The sequence below is a fragment of the Austrofundulus limnaeus genome, unplaced genomic scaffold, assembly GCF_001266775.1.
Source record: "Austrofundulus limnaeus strain Quisiro unplaced genomic scaffold, Austrofundulus_limnaeus-1.0 Scaffold1861, whole genome shotgun sequence".
NCBI lineage: Eukaryota > Metazoa > Chordata > Actinopteri > Cyprinodontiformes > Rivulidae > Austrofundulus > Austrofundulus limnaeus.
The window spans coordinates 12,183-26,233 of NW_013954263.1; the positions used below are offsets into that span (position 1 = coordinate 12,183).

At 40.4% G+C, this 14,051-nt stretch overlaps 1 protein-coding gene across 1 annotated transcript in view; it reads left to right on the plus strand.

Annotated features, from left to right (window-relative positions):
- The window catches only part of LOC106536529 (zinc finger MIZ domain-containing protein 1), a gene marked incomplete at its 3' end in the record, with an annotated part of 33,506 nt that overhangs the window by 12,155 nt on the left and 7,300 nt on the right, over positions 1-14,051 (plus strand). The window contains 1 exon segment of the mRNA XM_014033827.1: positions 1,061-1,159.

A 14,051-nucleotide genomic window follows, 5' to 3' on the forward strand; every position in this document is an offset into this window, starting at 1 on the left:
CACACACACACACCCTCCCCTCGGTCGACCCATTGAGCCGCCAGCACTCCTCCACTTTCTCTTTTCATAGAGCGCCACTTCCAGCAGGGGAGAAATGCAGCTTGAAAAATCTTCCAGTCATAAGGAAAGAGGATTTAAAAAAAGAAAAGGGAAAAAAAGCGCGAGGGGACCGCCCTCTCTTGCTGAATGTGAAAATACACCTTGTTGTTTAGACAGTTTTTATATTTGGAACATTAACCTTGTCATTTCAACTCGAGCATGAGATCAGGAGAAACCGGAGGAGTTCTGGCTCGGCAAACAAATGGCTGGAACGTTATGTGTCACCAAGCAAATGACTGATGAAAATGATATTCACGCTGATCAGAGAAGTGTTTATTACTCACACATGCTTATTTATGAGCCAGATTAAACACCAATAAAATACTTATTAAATTCATGGCTCAAAATCGATCCTTTGTATCATTCTTTATCGTTCTTTAAACTTTTGACATCTAGTTTTATTTAACCCAGGTTAGTGATTTCTTCTCAGTTTAGATCTGAAATGTTTTGGTTTTAGTGCTATGTTATACTCTGGTCAGTTCACACTCTAACTGGATTATATCTGATCATTTACCCTTTGTGTGCGTAACATGGTGATTTGGGTCCAAATGCTAAAAGCCCCTTTCCTCTGGCAAAGTGGTTAGCTATAGCAATTACTTGTTTTATTGGGCTCCTCTGTCAAGCGGGAGTGAATTGTGACGGTGCCAGTGAGCAGTGAACTTACCCTGTGGTGGATGTTTATGATGGCACGCCGATCATGTGAAGTATCGGCTGCTCTTTTGATTCGTCCTTCGTGGGCACGAGAGCGTGAAGGAGCTTATCCGTGCAGGGTAGAAGAGTATCACAGGCGCAGATGGAAGCCACTCAAAAACCCAAAGGAATTTGTAAGAAGTGAAGTCACTGAGTGGGCTTGATTTTCAGGGGAAAATATGCAAATGTAATATTCTAGTGTTTGGAGATTGGTGGATAAAGTAGCGATGATTGATGTCTTCCTCTGATTATTATTATTTTTCTTTTTCAGGGCCAGAAATTGCGAGCTGCTGGAGTGTTTTTCCACTTGGTGTTTGAATGGGTGGGGGGGTCCTTACTGGGGACAAATCAAGGGTTGAAAACAACACAGGTAAGTCTTTTGAGTTGTATTCAAAGTCAAAGGCCCAGCTGAGGTCAGGGAGATTATATTGTGCACTCACTCATTTAAATTTGTGCTCTCACATTGAACATAGGAACTGAAGTTTATTGTTGGAAAGCTAGCCATTTTTGCTACTGAACTGTTGCTACTGAATGTCAATAAAATAATTTATTACATCTGTTACATGCAAACACGCTTGTGAAAGCTGGAGCTGACGCAGTTTTGTTTTTACCTTGTGTATCCTTAAGCTGTGGATATAACTAGCAAATAAATGTCTACGCTACAGCAAATCAAGATTATTTAGTTGTTGACCAGTTGTATAAGGATTTACAACTATGTAAAAATTTACTCTCTTTAAATAACGCTGTGCTGTTACTGATCATGGGAATCATTAGGTGATAGTGTAGAACTGATCCAAACAATTAAGTATTTTGTGCATCAGAAATTACATATTATGTACAATATTCCTCATCAAAAGCAAGTGTCTGGTGTTAAATATAGTGAAATGGCAGCACATCAAGAATCTGTATTTTCAAGACAGTTTGTATGAAATGATGGGAACGACTGACAAAGGAATAGTAAAATATGTAAATCTTTGTAAATGCTCTGGGATTTTGACTCTGTTCAATTATTAAGACCCTGTTTACGTGAGACTGTTTTTAGGTGAAACTATAGTATTTTTGTCATGTTTCAGTCACTCATCACAGCAACAGCGACGCTGAAGCATTTTGATTTCCTGTCTCAGAGGTGAGGTTTTTGGAAACGCAGAGTAGATGTGCAACAGTAAAAATGTGCGTATAGCAAAGTGCTGTATTACTCTGCATTAACCGAGAAAACGTGTAACTTTTCCACAGTCACTGGAAAACGCTGACGTTTCTTGAGATCGTTCGCTTGTAAACGGGGCCCAAATCGGCAGCTTTGTCTGCTCAGACACCGTCTTTCCTCCCCCATACTCTAATGTCTTTGTTAAACATGTGATGGCTGCAGTTTGTGTGTGGCCAGTGTCGGCTCTGTTAGCAGAACATGTTGATTTCATCAGGAGCTCCTGGGGGGTGGGGGTGCTGAGTAACAAAGTGCTTATGTTCCAGGCCTGCATACACACACACACACACACACACACACACACACACACACACACACACACACACACACACACACACACACACACGAGGTCATGACTACCTTTTTCATTAACGATCTGCAATATGCAGTGTATGTTCCACTAAAATAGAGAAATATTTAGAGAAAATGGAATGTAATAGGATTGTTCACTGTATTATACAATACCGTCATGGATTAGGAATTAGGACATCCAGGGCACACACACTCTCAGGGAATAGATAAGAGGGGTTAATCTTGATTAGAGATGCGCGAATGCTGAGAAATATGGTGCCCTGACAAACATCTGCCTGCCACGCAGCCGAGTGGGATAAACCAAAGTGATTATTGTGGAAATGCCATGCGAGGTAGACAGTGATCGCAAGCAAAGCAGACGGGGATGCGACACAAACAGGGGCATGACAGGAGTGCTTCAAAGTCGTTCTCTCACCATCAGTGACAGACTTTTCACTTGGTCTGTTGCCTTTGTAGGGGTAAATGTAGCTTGATGCAGGAGTTACAAGAAAAATAAACTGCAAGGCTGGTAGCCAAAAATCTGTTAAAAGCTGCCGCTAAGAATTATAATGCTATTAATTTATTTTGCAGTTAGGATAGCTGTTAACAAGTTGTTTGACGATGAATCAGTTTTCAGGGTTTATTTAAGAGATACAGTATCTGGAGATTGCCAGGTTGGTCTTATTCCGTTTGCAGCTCTAGTGCAAGCCCTAATGAGTAACTGCTTTCCTCTGTGAAATGTGAAGGTGCAGACATTCTGTTAACTTCTCTAAAGGAAACAGGGGGGAGAAAAAATCCCCTTCCTGTCAGTGGTCTCCTTTTCTCTCTGTTCTTGTGAGATCTGGAACTGATAAGTGGGAGGCCTCTGGTAACTGAACAGGAAGGATGGAGGGCCTGGCCCCTGAGTCCCAGCCACATGTCCACCTCCTCTGCTCAGGAGAACAAAAAGAGCAGAGTCTGCCACCTAACATCAGGTTTCAAAGCACTCAAATCTATTACAAGTCCATTTGTTAGGTTTTAGTATGAATTCTTATACCCATTTTTTTTCTAAAGTAGCCAAATTAACACTTGCAACTGTTTCACACTCGATACTCATGATTCCCTTGTTACCCTGGACAGTGTGAAGTCGAGTAGAAGCTTATTAAACAAGCATAATGTGTTTAATTTGTTGTTTATTCCACACACCCAGATCTCTGAATGACAAGCTGTTAAACTACGTGTGATGGGACTATTATAGTAGCTATATATGGGTGGTTATTAAAGCTGATTTTCTAAGGGATTGGATTACATTATTGAACAACCATTTATTAAATGTAACAGAAAGGCTGTAAGTTAGGACATCTTTGGAAATAGAACTTGTGGTGGAATTACAGACTCTTCGTAAATCAAAAGTTTATTGTTTGTGCTTCAGATTAAAGAATGCATTACGTAGAGCTGTATGAGTAACTGGACATAAAGAGATGAAAGCTTCCTTCTTGCAGCGTGTTTGACTTCCATCTATCATTTCATCTTTGGGGGATTTCCTCACAACTTTACAGCAGTGTGGGTTTCCCGTGTTTGTATTCATCAGTATGCCTCACAAGTTCGGGAATCTGTTTCGGAGAAGAGATGCTTTAAGGGTAGTATTCCCACGAGAAAGCACATGATAATGTGCCAGTGTGACAGTTGAATTATTAGCCCATTAGTCACTGGAGAGGAAAAAGAGGTGGATGAACAAGGAATCTGTCAAGAAAGCATCTTTTTTTTTTGCCGATAGTCCTCCCTAACTACCACCCAGGATTCTTGTAAGCCTCTCCCACTAATGTAGGAGCTGGAGGGGGAGGGTCAGAGAGCACAGCCGGAGCTCTCCCGGTGCACTCCATAGAGGATGACCCGGCTGCTTGTCCTAGGTACAAAGCAGCAACAACACAGCAGCAGAACTTGGTGTGCTGGACTAAAAATAGATGTGCTGTCATCTCTGTTTTTCTGTAGACACGTAGAAATGTAGATGCGCGGGCCGATGCTTGCACATTCACCCCCAAACCGGCGCTGGAGTGAGTCTTCAGAGGTGGTCGAGTAACCACTGGTAATATGTCAGTGACACGCCAGTACATGATTGATTGACAGGGTGACTGTGTGGAACAAAAGCCCTGTGTATTCAGGACAGATGTTCTCCGCTGCCTCCTCTGAAACTCTGACTTGATGTACACCAGGAGGAAGCCATTAAACAACACTTGGCTTGAAGATGAACTTCCCCAGTGCACTGTGACCCTGTTAAAATCGAACCTTTTGTATCCTTTGTGTAAACTATCAGCTCAGTGCACACAAAAGACACTGGAAATAAAGTGATGCTTATTAAACAAATGAAGCAATGCTTGATCCCTTTGATGCAAAATCAAAACTGATCTCCCTCTGACATATCCACGGATAACTTGTCAATTTCCTGCGTGTGATGAATGGCTTGGAACAGCCACGCTTCACGAGCCAACACATTAATTAATGACTGTCTGTAATATGTTTAAAAACACTTGGCATTGTGATGTTAGCTGGAGAAAGATTGACCTCATTGCTGCGTCTTAAAATCTGACCACATTAACCTTTTTACTACTTAATGTTAATATATTATTGAATTTCGTTTTTTCCAGTGAAAGCATTTACTGAAGACTCATTAGAGGTGCATTTTTCTGTTGCTGGACATGACGGAGAGTCTGTGCACCACACAGAATTTTTTAAATGTTCTATTTGTAACATGGATAAAGCTAATGAAAAGATGATAGCGGCAGTGCTTCAGGGCCTTGAATTAGCACATCAGCTGCTCTGACTGCCGTTGAAGTGGGCTAGTTTTGAGATGTAGTTACAGCAGGCTGACAAACATAAGCCCAGACCTTCTTTGCTGCAGTTGAGGCTCAGCATATTTAATTTTTGAAGTAGAATACTTGTAAATTTTGGAAATCAACTTATTGCACACAAATGGTATATGGCCTCAGAACCTCTAACATTAGCCGTGTTTCCATTAAAGTTTTATGAACATTTTGAAGTATTAGAAAAGAACGATGGAAACTACAAAATTCAGAAAAATGTCCTAAATTTGGCAAAATGGTTTTTTTAACGCACACTTGAGGTGGTTTTTTTTTTTTTTTTTTTTTATTTTCCGAAAAATTATTAATTCACGAAAGGGAAACTAGAAACGCATTTGCCAAATAAGTTCTGACGTAGCGAACATTTACCTCACGTGACTGATCAGCTGTTCCCGCTGTCAGTGACTTCCTGGATATTCCCATAACGTTCGAAGACATGCCCGAAAGCAACAACAGATCCAGACAGCATGTAACATTGCCAGTACTAGTTGACAGAACCTTTACAACTTGCCTACAGCAACACGTTCCTGAAAACTTCTCTCCATTGTCCTGAGACATGTGGTCCCTTCTAGTTTGCAACCTCTACTTCCTATACAGCCATGTGCATTGTCAACGTCTGAAAGTACACTTTTTATAATCTGATTTATTCACTCCAACACAGTAGATGCAAACGTCTAATTCACATTTCTTTGTCTTTTTTTTCTTTTTTGCGACATTTTAAAAGTTCACTCAAAATTCGCTTTACAGTTTTATAGAAACATGGCTAATGTTGCTGATATGCGTTTGTATGTGCTTAATAAACTTACAAAGTCTTTTCTAAAAGTGGAAAATGTGTAATTGTACTGCAACTCATAACGTGTCATGGGTGTATTTTGCAATTGCTCATCCCTCTACTCACCTAAATAACTTTTCTGGTTTTGTATTAAATCATGTATTAGTAATATTGGTTTTAGAGAGTTGTGCCTGAAAATTAGGTACTTTCCAAAGCTTTCGCACTTTTGATGCTCGTACGCTTGTTTTCTCAATCAAGCTGTGTACCTGACAGTCCCACTGGTTAAACAGGATGGTTGAGTGATCAAGGCAAAACAGCTGCCTTATCAGCTTCCTCATCCCTTCATTAATGGCTGATGGTGATGACGGTAGCAGGGTAGAAATGCAGTTGACAGGGATGTTTGAGCTTCGCAGGGAAAGATGGAGGAAGACTAAGGGACGCAGGCAGCATGGTGGCTATGAAACATTCATGCACCTGGGGACACTTTGCATAAGGAGTAACAAGCTGAGCCAGAATCAAGTACAGAAAGAGGACTTCTTATGACTCTGTTTTTCCTTTCGTCTACATTCCTACATATACTATCTTAAAAACCTAATTACCTGCGATGATAAAATGAGGAAATGTTATTAACTTAGTTTCAAGATAATTAGGAGCACAGGTGTGTGGCTGGACATCAGAAGGTGAACTATTCCCTGCCTTTGACTGATCTGTTTCGTATTATCGACATGACAGCAGTGGGCCAAATGTGGACATCTCCGGTTGTGCCGTTTGAACATTTGATCCTCCTAAACTCATGCTGGTCAGTGGCCGTAAGCTCATTCTCAGACAGAAAAGACAGAGAGCAGTAGAGTAATGGCTAGATGAAGAGGAGAATAAGGGAAAAGTAATATTTAGACAGCTGTACGCGTGGAGTCGTCCATCGCTGTCAGAAGGCGGGGGGTGGGGGGGGGGGGTGAGGAGGTATTTTGGTGTCCTCAGCTATGCCTCAGACAAACTCCTGCTGCAGTATTGATGTCAGTGCACCCTCCTGACAGCAGACTGTAAATCACGAGTCACAGTTATCTATAGATTTACAAACACCTGCTACCTCGGTCCCTATATCACGGCAGTATATTATCTATCTGAGTTGAACAAACTGAGAGAACCTGCTCAAATATTTCTGAAGGTGATGCATTACAGAGACTTATCTGAGAGCTTATTGTCCACATCTTCGTCTCAGCGCAGTAACTGTGCTTGTGTGTGAGACAGCTGGTCACATGTCTGCAGTCCTGTGCTAGACTGGCCCTGTGCCTTGAGGTGGTGGACGGCAGCTGACTGCTCTGATTCACTGGGAACTCGACTTGTGTGCTGCGTGCCTCACAATGGATTGACTCATGAGGAGTAGACGCGGGGCTTGTTCACTGTCCATTTCTCGGCCATTTTACTAGAACTCCGTGTTTGACTCCTTTGTTGTCTTTGTGTTAAGATGGAGACAGCACCGTTTTTACTGACGCTTTCATGCATATGACCGGGGGGGTCAGTTTCCCATTCACTCCCTCATGGAGTGTATCCTCCTCAAATAGTAATTGTAATTTAATGTGAAATTGTTTTCATCTCCCATGAACCAACATTGCGTAAGATATTTTATGACTGATTAACTGAATTTTAGGTAAACTCTTTTATTTTATACTTTGTGATTGGTTGTAATCATTTACTTTAAACAGGTAATCTATAAGTCTTTATTTAACATTTGCCTCGCCCCACCAGTGTAAACACAATGTTCTACATTTCAGGAATGTAGAACTTGTTTCAGGGGTACTTCCTTGTTTACTATGACATCATATCTGGGGTGTGACCAGGTTTACTATAAAAACTGTAAGAATAGGTGGTTTTAGATCTGAATATTCAATTCATGAAATATTCAACTGAGAACGTAATCAGTTTTCTGTGCACAATTTGGTTTCTAATTTGAACAATTGCTTAACAGATGTTTTCACTAGACTTTAAGGGTGTTTTCACACCTGACACATTTGGTTTGCGTTAAACGAACCAGAGTTCATTTCCCCGTTGGTTCGGACCTTTTATGCAGGTGCGAATACACTCATGTAAACCCTGGTACGGATCAAACAACCAGACCAAGACCCATTTTTGAGGTGGTCTCGTCCAAACAAACTGGTTTGGTTCGCTTCTGGTGTGAATACAGACTGGCCTTGAACCAAACCAACTACAGGAAACTAGGGATGTCCCAATCAGATACTCAGTATCGGTATCGGTGGCAGATACGGCCATTTTCTGAAAATCGGGTAGAATCGGATTTAGTCGTGATCGGGCCGATCCAGATTTCGCAACAGTTTTCAGCATCAGCATGCTTTACAACTGCCGTTAAGAAGTCCAGACGCACACAAGTATGTAACCATGTCCACAGTGTGGGAATACTTTTCAATGGAAAACAATGATGCTGAAACTGCATCTTGGAAAATCTGCAAACTGGATGTTTCTCGTGGTGGGAACAGCAGGGCTCGCTTTAATACTACCAACCTTGTCACTTGGAAAGAAATGAAATAAAGCTATCAGATCGGTATTGGAAAAACTAATTTAGAAAATCAGATTGTATCTGGAGCCAAAAAATCTGGACCAGGACATCCCTACAGTAAACATGCGCCTTTTTGGAATTCACAAGCCACCATTGCTAAGCAGGTGTTGCTAAAGCTAACACTAATCTACAAAATATAAGCCACTGTGGGTCAGGGAACACAGAGCGTCTTGTCTCCTTTAGTTTGCAGCACGTATTTGATAACACTGTCCCAAAATTATATCATTGCAAAACTGCCACTGAATGAGCTGCTGTTGTCATTCTTAACAGTCATTTGTATTAACACCATCTTTATTTCTGGGTCTGTGCTCTGTCCTGCCCCAATCATTTTTGTCCAATGGGAGCAAAGACCGTCACCTGCATGGCTTTGTTTATAAATTATAATCCACTTGCAAAAAGCACAATGTGAATGCAAACCGCACCAAAGGAAAAAAATATAGTCCACTATTTGGTCTGGACCAAACAAGAGGACCAAAGGACTTTCCTGGTGTGAATACTGTACATCCTAAGGCTTATGTCAGAAAGGGGAACTAAATTTCTTCAAGGGTTTGAGTCATAAATGTCTTATTCTATATATTGTCATTATTTCTTTCCACTGAACAAGTTTTGTTTTTATTAATACATAGTGCTTAGAGTGTGGAAAAAAGTGCACTTCCCATAACCAAGTCTGCATTTTTAGCTTGTAGAAGGATTGTGCTGGTTGAGTAGCTCTGTACTCGCATAGGCTTTAGTCAAATGTATTTTTAAGATATACACATGTTGACACACAGTCTGCAGCAATAATAGATGTTAAAAATTGCTTCCCTTAAAAAGCACCTGAAAAAAAACTTCATTTAGCAAGTAGGAGGGGTGAGGGTTATATGCTGCTCCTTATGTATAAATCAGTTTTGTAGAATGTCTTCCTTTGAAATCAGTCTCCCATGTAGTCATGTGATCATTGTGTTGTCTTTGTGCTCCATTTGGCCTGATGAAAGCGTGCAAAAACTCCACATTAAATCTCTGCCTGTGGTCACTCCCGCTCCCCTAACACATAGTAGCATGTGCAAACCCCCACGCAGCAGCCCACTAATTGCTACTGGATATTAGAGTGAGGTCTCTTAAGACACTGACCTTGCTTTAGCCAATCATATCAGAGCGTGTTACCAGGCTGGGCTGTGATCAGAGGAGTCCCCTCAGCATGAACAGGAGGAATCAATTATTCAGACTGGCTGCTCACACCTTTTGCTGGACACCACATTTAATGACATTTATGATGGCATCTATGCTAGAGATTAATTGCAATGTGAGACTATCAAAGCAGAAGAAGCACAAAAAGACCCGCCAAATGGCTCGCTGCGTGCCAGATACAAACACAAAGAGAGCAAATGGTGCAGTCATCCAGATTTTAAGTTGAATAATTAACAGTTGTTGGGTTTTTAATTACCCTGTTAGAAGAAATGGCAGGTTTTCATTACTTGTTTAGTTTAAAAAAAATAATAGAAAAAGGGGATTTTTAACTCTTTGGACTCCTGCTAATATTGGATATCTTTAGCTTTTGCTATGTTAAGTTAAAAACTGTAAACTTGATGTGTAAAAAGATGCATGTGATGCTTTGATGTATTAAAGCTGTGCAGCAACAGAAAATCTCTCAAGTGCTGCAGCTCTCACAGCTTTTGTGTGTAAACTGCTGTAAATAGTGCTGAGCAGCAGCAAGGTTACTCACTCTAGTTGCATCTGCATTATGCTAATCTAACAAGAGCAGGAAGCCAACAGAGGATGGTCCCCACGACGGCGGGGACACAAACGCTGAAGTCATGATTGCTGAAAAACTGAAGAATAACAGGAGATCAGCAGACCTCACATCCAGTTGTAGGCCAGATTCTGATCCTAAGCTCTTTTTTTTATTAAAAATTGCTCTCTATAACCAAATGTTCTTATCGCAACCCCCCAGGCAATCATGCAAACACTTTGGCCTGTGTGTTTCCAGTCACATGGGCCTGGAGAGCTGGAGAGTCAGCATGTCTGTCCTGGTATTTCCTGGGGCTTCGTAAACACACTCTCCCTGTCTCGCTCTCTTTTTTTTTCTTTCTTTCTTTCTGTCTCACGCACATACAGAAACCCATTTTGTAAGCCAACAATAATAGCTATGTAATGATGATGTATATTTGTATAACAATGTAAGTGCAATAGAGCAATGAGGAAAAAGCAAAAGTAAAGCATGAAACAAGGCAGAGAGCAAATTACAACTCAGCAAATTAAGGTTTATTAGTTCAAGCTTGTAATGATCCTAAATTATTACTTTTTAGCAAATAGTCGTAAATCGTTAGGGACTTGAGCTTCTATTTTTGTTCTAAAAAAACAATAGTTGAAAAATTTTTAGAAAGGCAAAAAGAGGCACAACTGTTTCATTTTTTTCTGCTTATTTTTTTAAATGTCTAAAAAAAATAAACCAGATGCAGACTAAAACTTCATAACGCTCACCCAGATATTCCAGCTAAGACCACCAAAGGGGGTTTAATCCATTTTTTATACACACAGATCTCTAAACGGCATCTTCTTTAGCCGTTACACCACAATAATTAAAGCCCTTAATGGATGTTATTTGTGTGCCAATATGATTATGTATCCGTTGGCTGTGCATTAAATCATTATGCGATTTAACTGGTTCAAATGTCTATGCGGTAGGGTAAACGGGATCGTCAAATTGATTTGGAGTGTCAAAGTGCAGGCTTCAATGAATGCTCTAATCAAACTCTGCTGTTAAATGGTAAAGAATGATTTTCTATCATTTACTGCTTTACTATGTGTGATCAAAAGTGTTTTTAAAGTCAAGAGTGTTAATACATCTAGATTGAATGCATGGCTGCCACATTTGTATAAAATTAAATACATTTAAATTGTAACCCATCAGGCCATGTGTCAACCTCCAGTTTGTGAAGCATTTTTCCAGCCAATAATCTCCTTTTATCACCTCTTTAGATGCAATCTAACATCATTCTATGGTGCTGATAAAGAGACTAAAATTTCAATAGTTGAACATGTGTACTGGAATTATAATTTAGAGTCTCCGTAGGGGATGTAGGTCAGTTGAAAGACTATTTCCTCAGTGATTGTAATTCCCATTTGTTCAGGGTTTTTTTTCCCTAGAAACAGAGCTTTCAAGTCTTTGTGTGACTATAACGCCCTGAGCAGGACAGTGGCTCTTAACATTCTTTTGTTAAATGTCCTGTTTGTACGACAGTTTGCTTAAAGCTGTCATTACATTTAGTTTCTGTTTTGACTGAAAGCTCCAAAAACACAGTTTGTGGTTTTATTTTTATTTTTGACCTTGAACTTTCACCTCTTGAATTGGCCTTACTGGACTCTTTGCTGAGTTCAGCTCCATAGTGGTGGAAAAAACAAATAAGGTCATGTTTATGGTTGAACTTGGGGAAAAGGGGCTGGCAGGAAATACCCATTTAACCTTTCAGGACACTCATGAAAAGAAAGGAAGTCATTCATTTAGTCTCCAGTGATAAAGCCTGGGTGAATTGTTAACTTTCTTTCTTTTCTTTGGTGAAACCTGATTTCTTTTTTATCACATCACTTTCCCAATTGGGTCTTCCCATCTTAGCACCCAAGCCTAGCCAAACTAATTTTGTGGCCACTCCTCTGGGCTTGAGAAATAGTTCCATGAAACCATGCATGAAAGGGAAAAATTGATTTGTTTATGTATCATCTCATCATAATGGGTTTTTGCTCTGATTCAGTGACAAAACCTGATGTTGTAGGAAAAAAAGAGAGGGATTACTCTGGTTGCTGGCATGTTCGTATTCTGTTTCTGTGTTGTCTAAACCTGATAAGTATGGCAAAAAACAAAGCTGTCCGTTGTTGACCCTCCCCCCCAACAGAAGTCATTATGCTGATCAATGTTTGTCAGAGAAGCAACAGGCTCAAACAACACACAGAGACATGAAGGATAGCATAAAAACATGTAAGAGCCCTAGGCTTCTTCCCTATGTTTCTGCAGTCCAGTGTGTGAACAACATACCTGCAATTACGTTGATAGTTTTACTCAGCTTGCACCGCTCTTAAGTCTGTCAGACTTTAGTGAAAAATGATAACATAAAAAATGAAAAATAGTTTTTAGGAATTTGACTCATATTTCTACACGTGTTTCAATCATTTTAGTTGTATTTGCCTAGGTTTCGTTACATCCAGTTTGAGTGAAACTGTGGTATTTCTACTACGTTTCAGTTGTTTATGTGCACAACAGCAGCTGTTGTTATCTCTGACATCGAAACTTTTTGAATCCATGTTTTTGGAATTGCATTAGTGTGAAATATACGCACTACAGATAGCTGCTTAGTCCCTGCTTCAGTTTTTCCCTGCTTGAGCAAGTAGATAACAACAACAATGACGGTTAGCAGAGCACTCACCCATTTCAACATGTAGTAGCAAACCAACCTGTATATTGTACTGTGTATTTTACGTTAAATATTCCCGAGGTAGCATGGACACGAAGAACAGTGATAAATTATTTTGCAGTCATTGGTAGGGCTTGGGATCATGGCCATTTCCCTTAATCGATTCGATTTCTGAATCAATTAATCACTATTTGATGTGATTTGACCAGCTCTTAAATAATGAAAATGGCTCAACTGTGTTGCAAAATAGAAATTTACTCTTTTTCCCCTCTCTCTTCAATATAAACTGGTTTTCAGGTGATCTTAATTTCCCGCAGAGAATCAGCTGGAAATGTTAGTGATTCCCTTAATTTCTTTTGTTACCCTGGACGGCTTGCTGTTGGAAGCTAACGTTAGCACTTGGATGAACCTCAACCAGACGTAGATGTATGGCAAGCCAAGAGTGACACAAAATATATAAACATGCCTCTGCTTCATCACACACACAACCACTGAGGTTAACGTCATGGGGAAAAATCGATCTCATGCCCTGTGATCATTGCCCTTATCATTACCACTTAAATGAAATAAGGAAATATTCAGTGTGTATCTCTTTATTTTGACAAGCCCACCTATAAACTACAAAAGCCTTACACAGAAACTGAATATGCATATAACCTGATCCCCTTTATTTGTTAAACCATAGCTGCTTGTTTGACTCTGTCATCAGTCCGTTCTGGGTGGTACCACATGACCACAGCATCTGTCTGTACAGACAGTTCATTTAGCCTCTTTGTCTGCAGAGCCTTATATAGAAAGGTTTTTTTTTGCACAGGTCAAATTAGATTTATTTGAAAATATACAGTCAGGAGATCTGTTGCCGGTGAATAACTTCCTGGTAATAAAGAACAGAACCCGGTCCATCTGTTTGCATGGTACATGGAGGTCTGTGGTGTTAAACCTGCTCGAGGGGGTTGTAGAGGCAAGTCAAAAGGAGCAGGAGTATGTATGTTTGTGTGTGGGTGGGTGAGGGTGTTTCTGTAAATAACCCACCCTGCATTAAGAGCAGCCATGCTGGGGCTCTGATCTGTGCAGCCCTGACCTCACCAACCAATCCGCTGCTCACACTTCCTCGTGGCGTGGGAGGTTATGAGAGTCAGTGCAGACTTTATCCAGGTCAGATCTGGACCTTTCTAACTGGTAAAGCTCTGCCGCTGGTGACCCC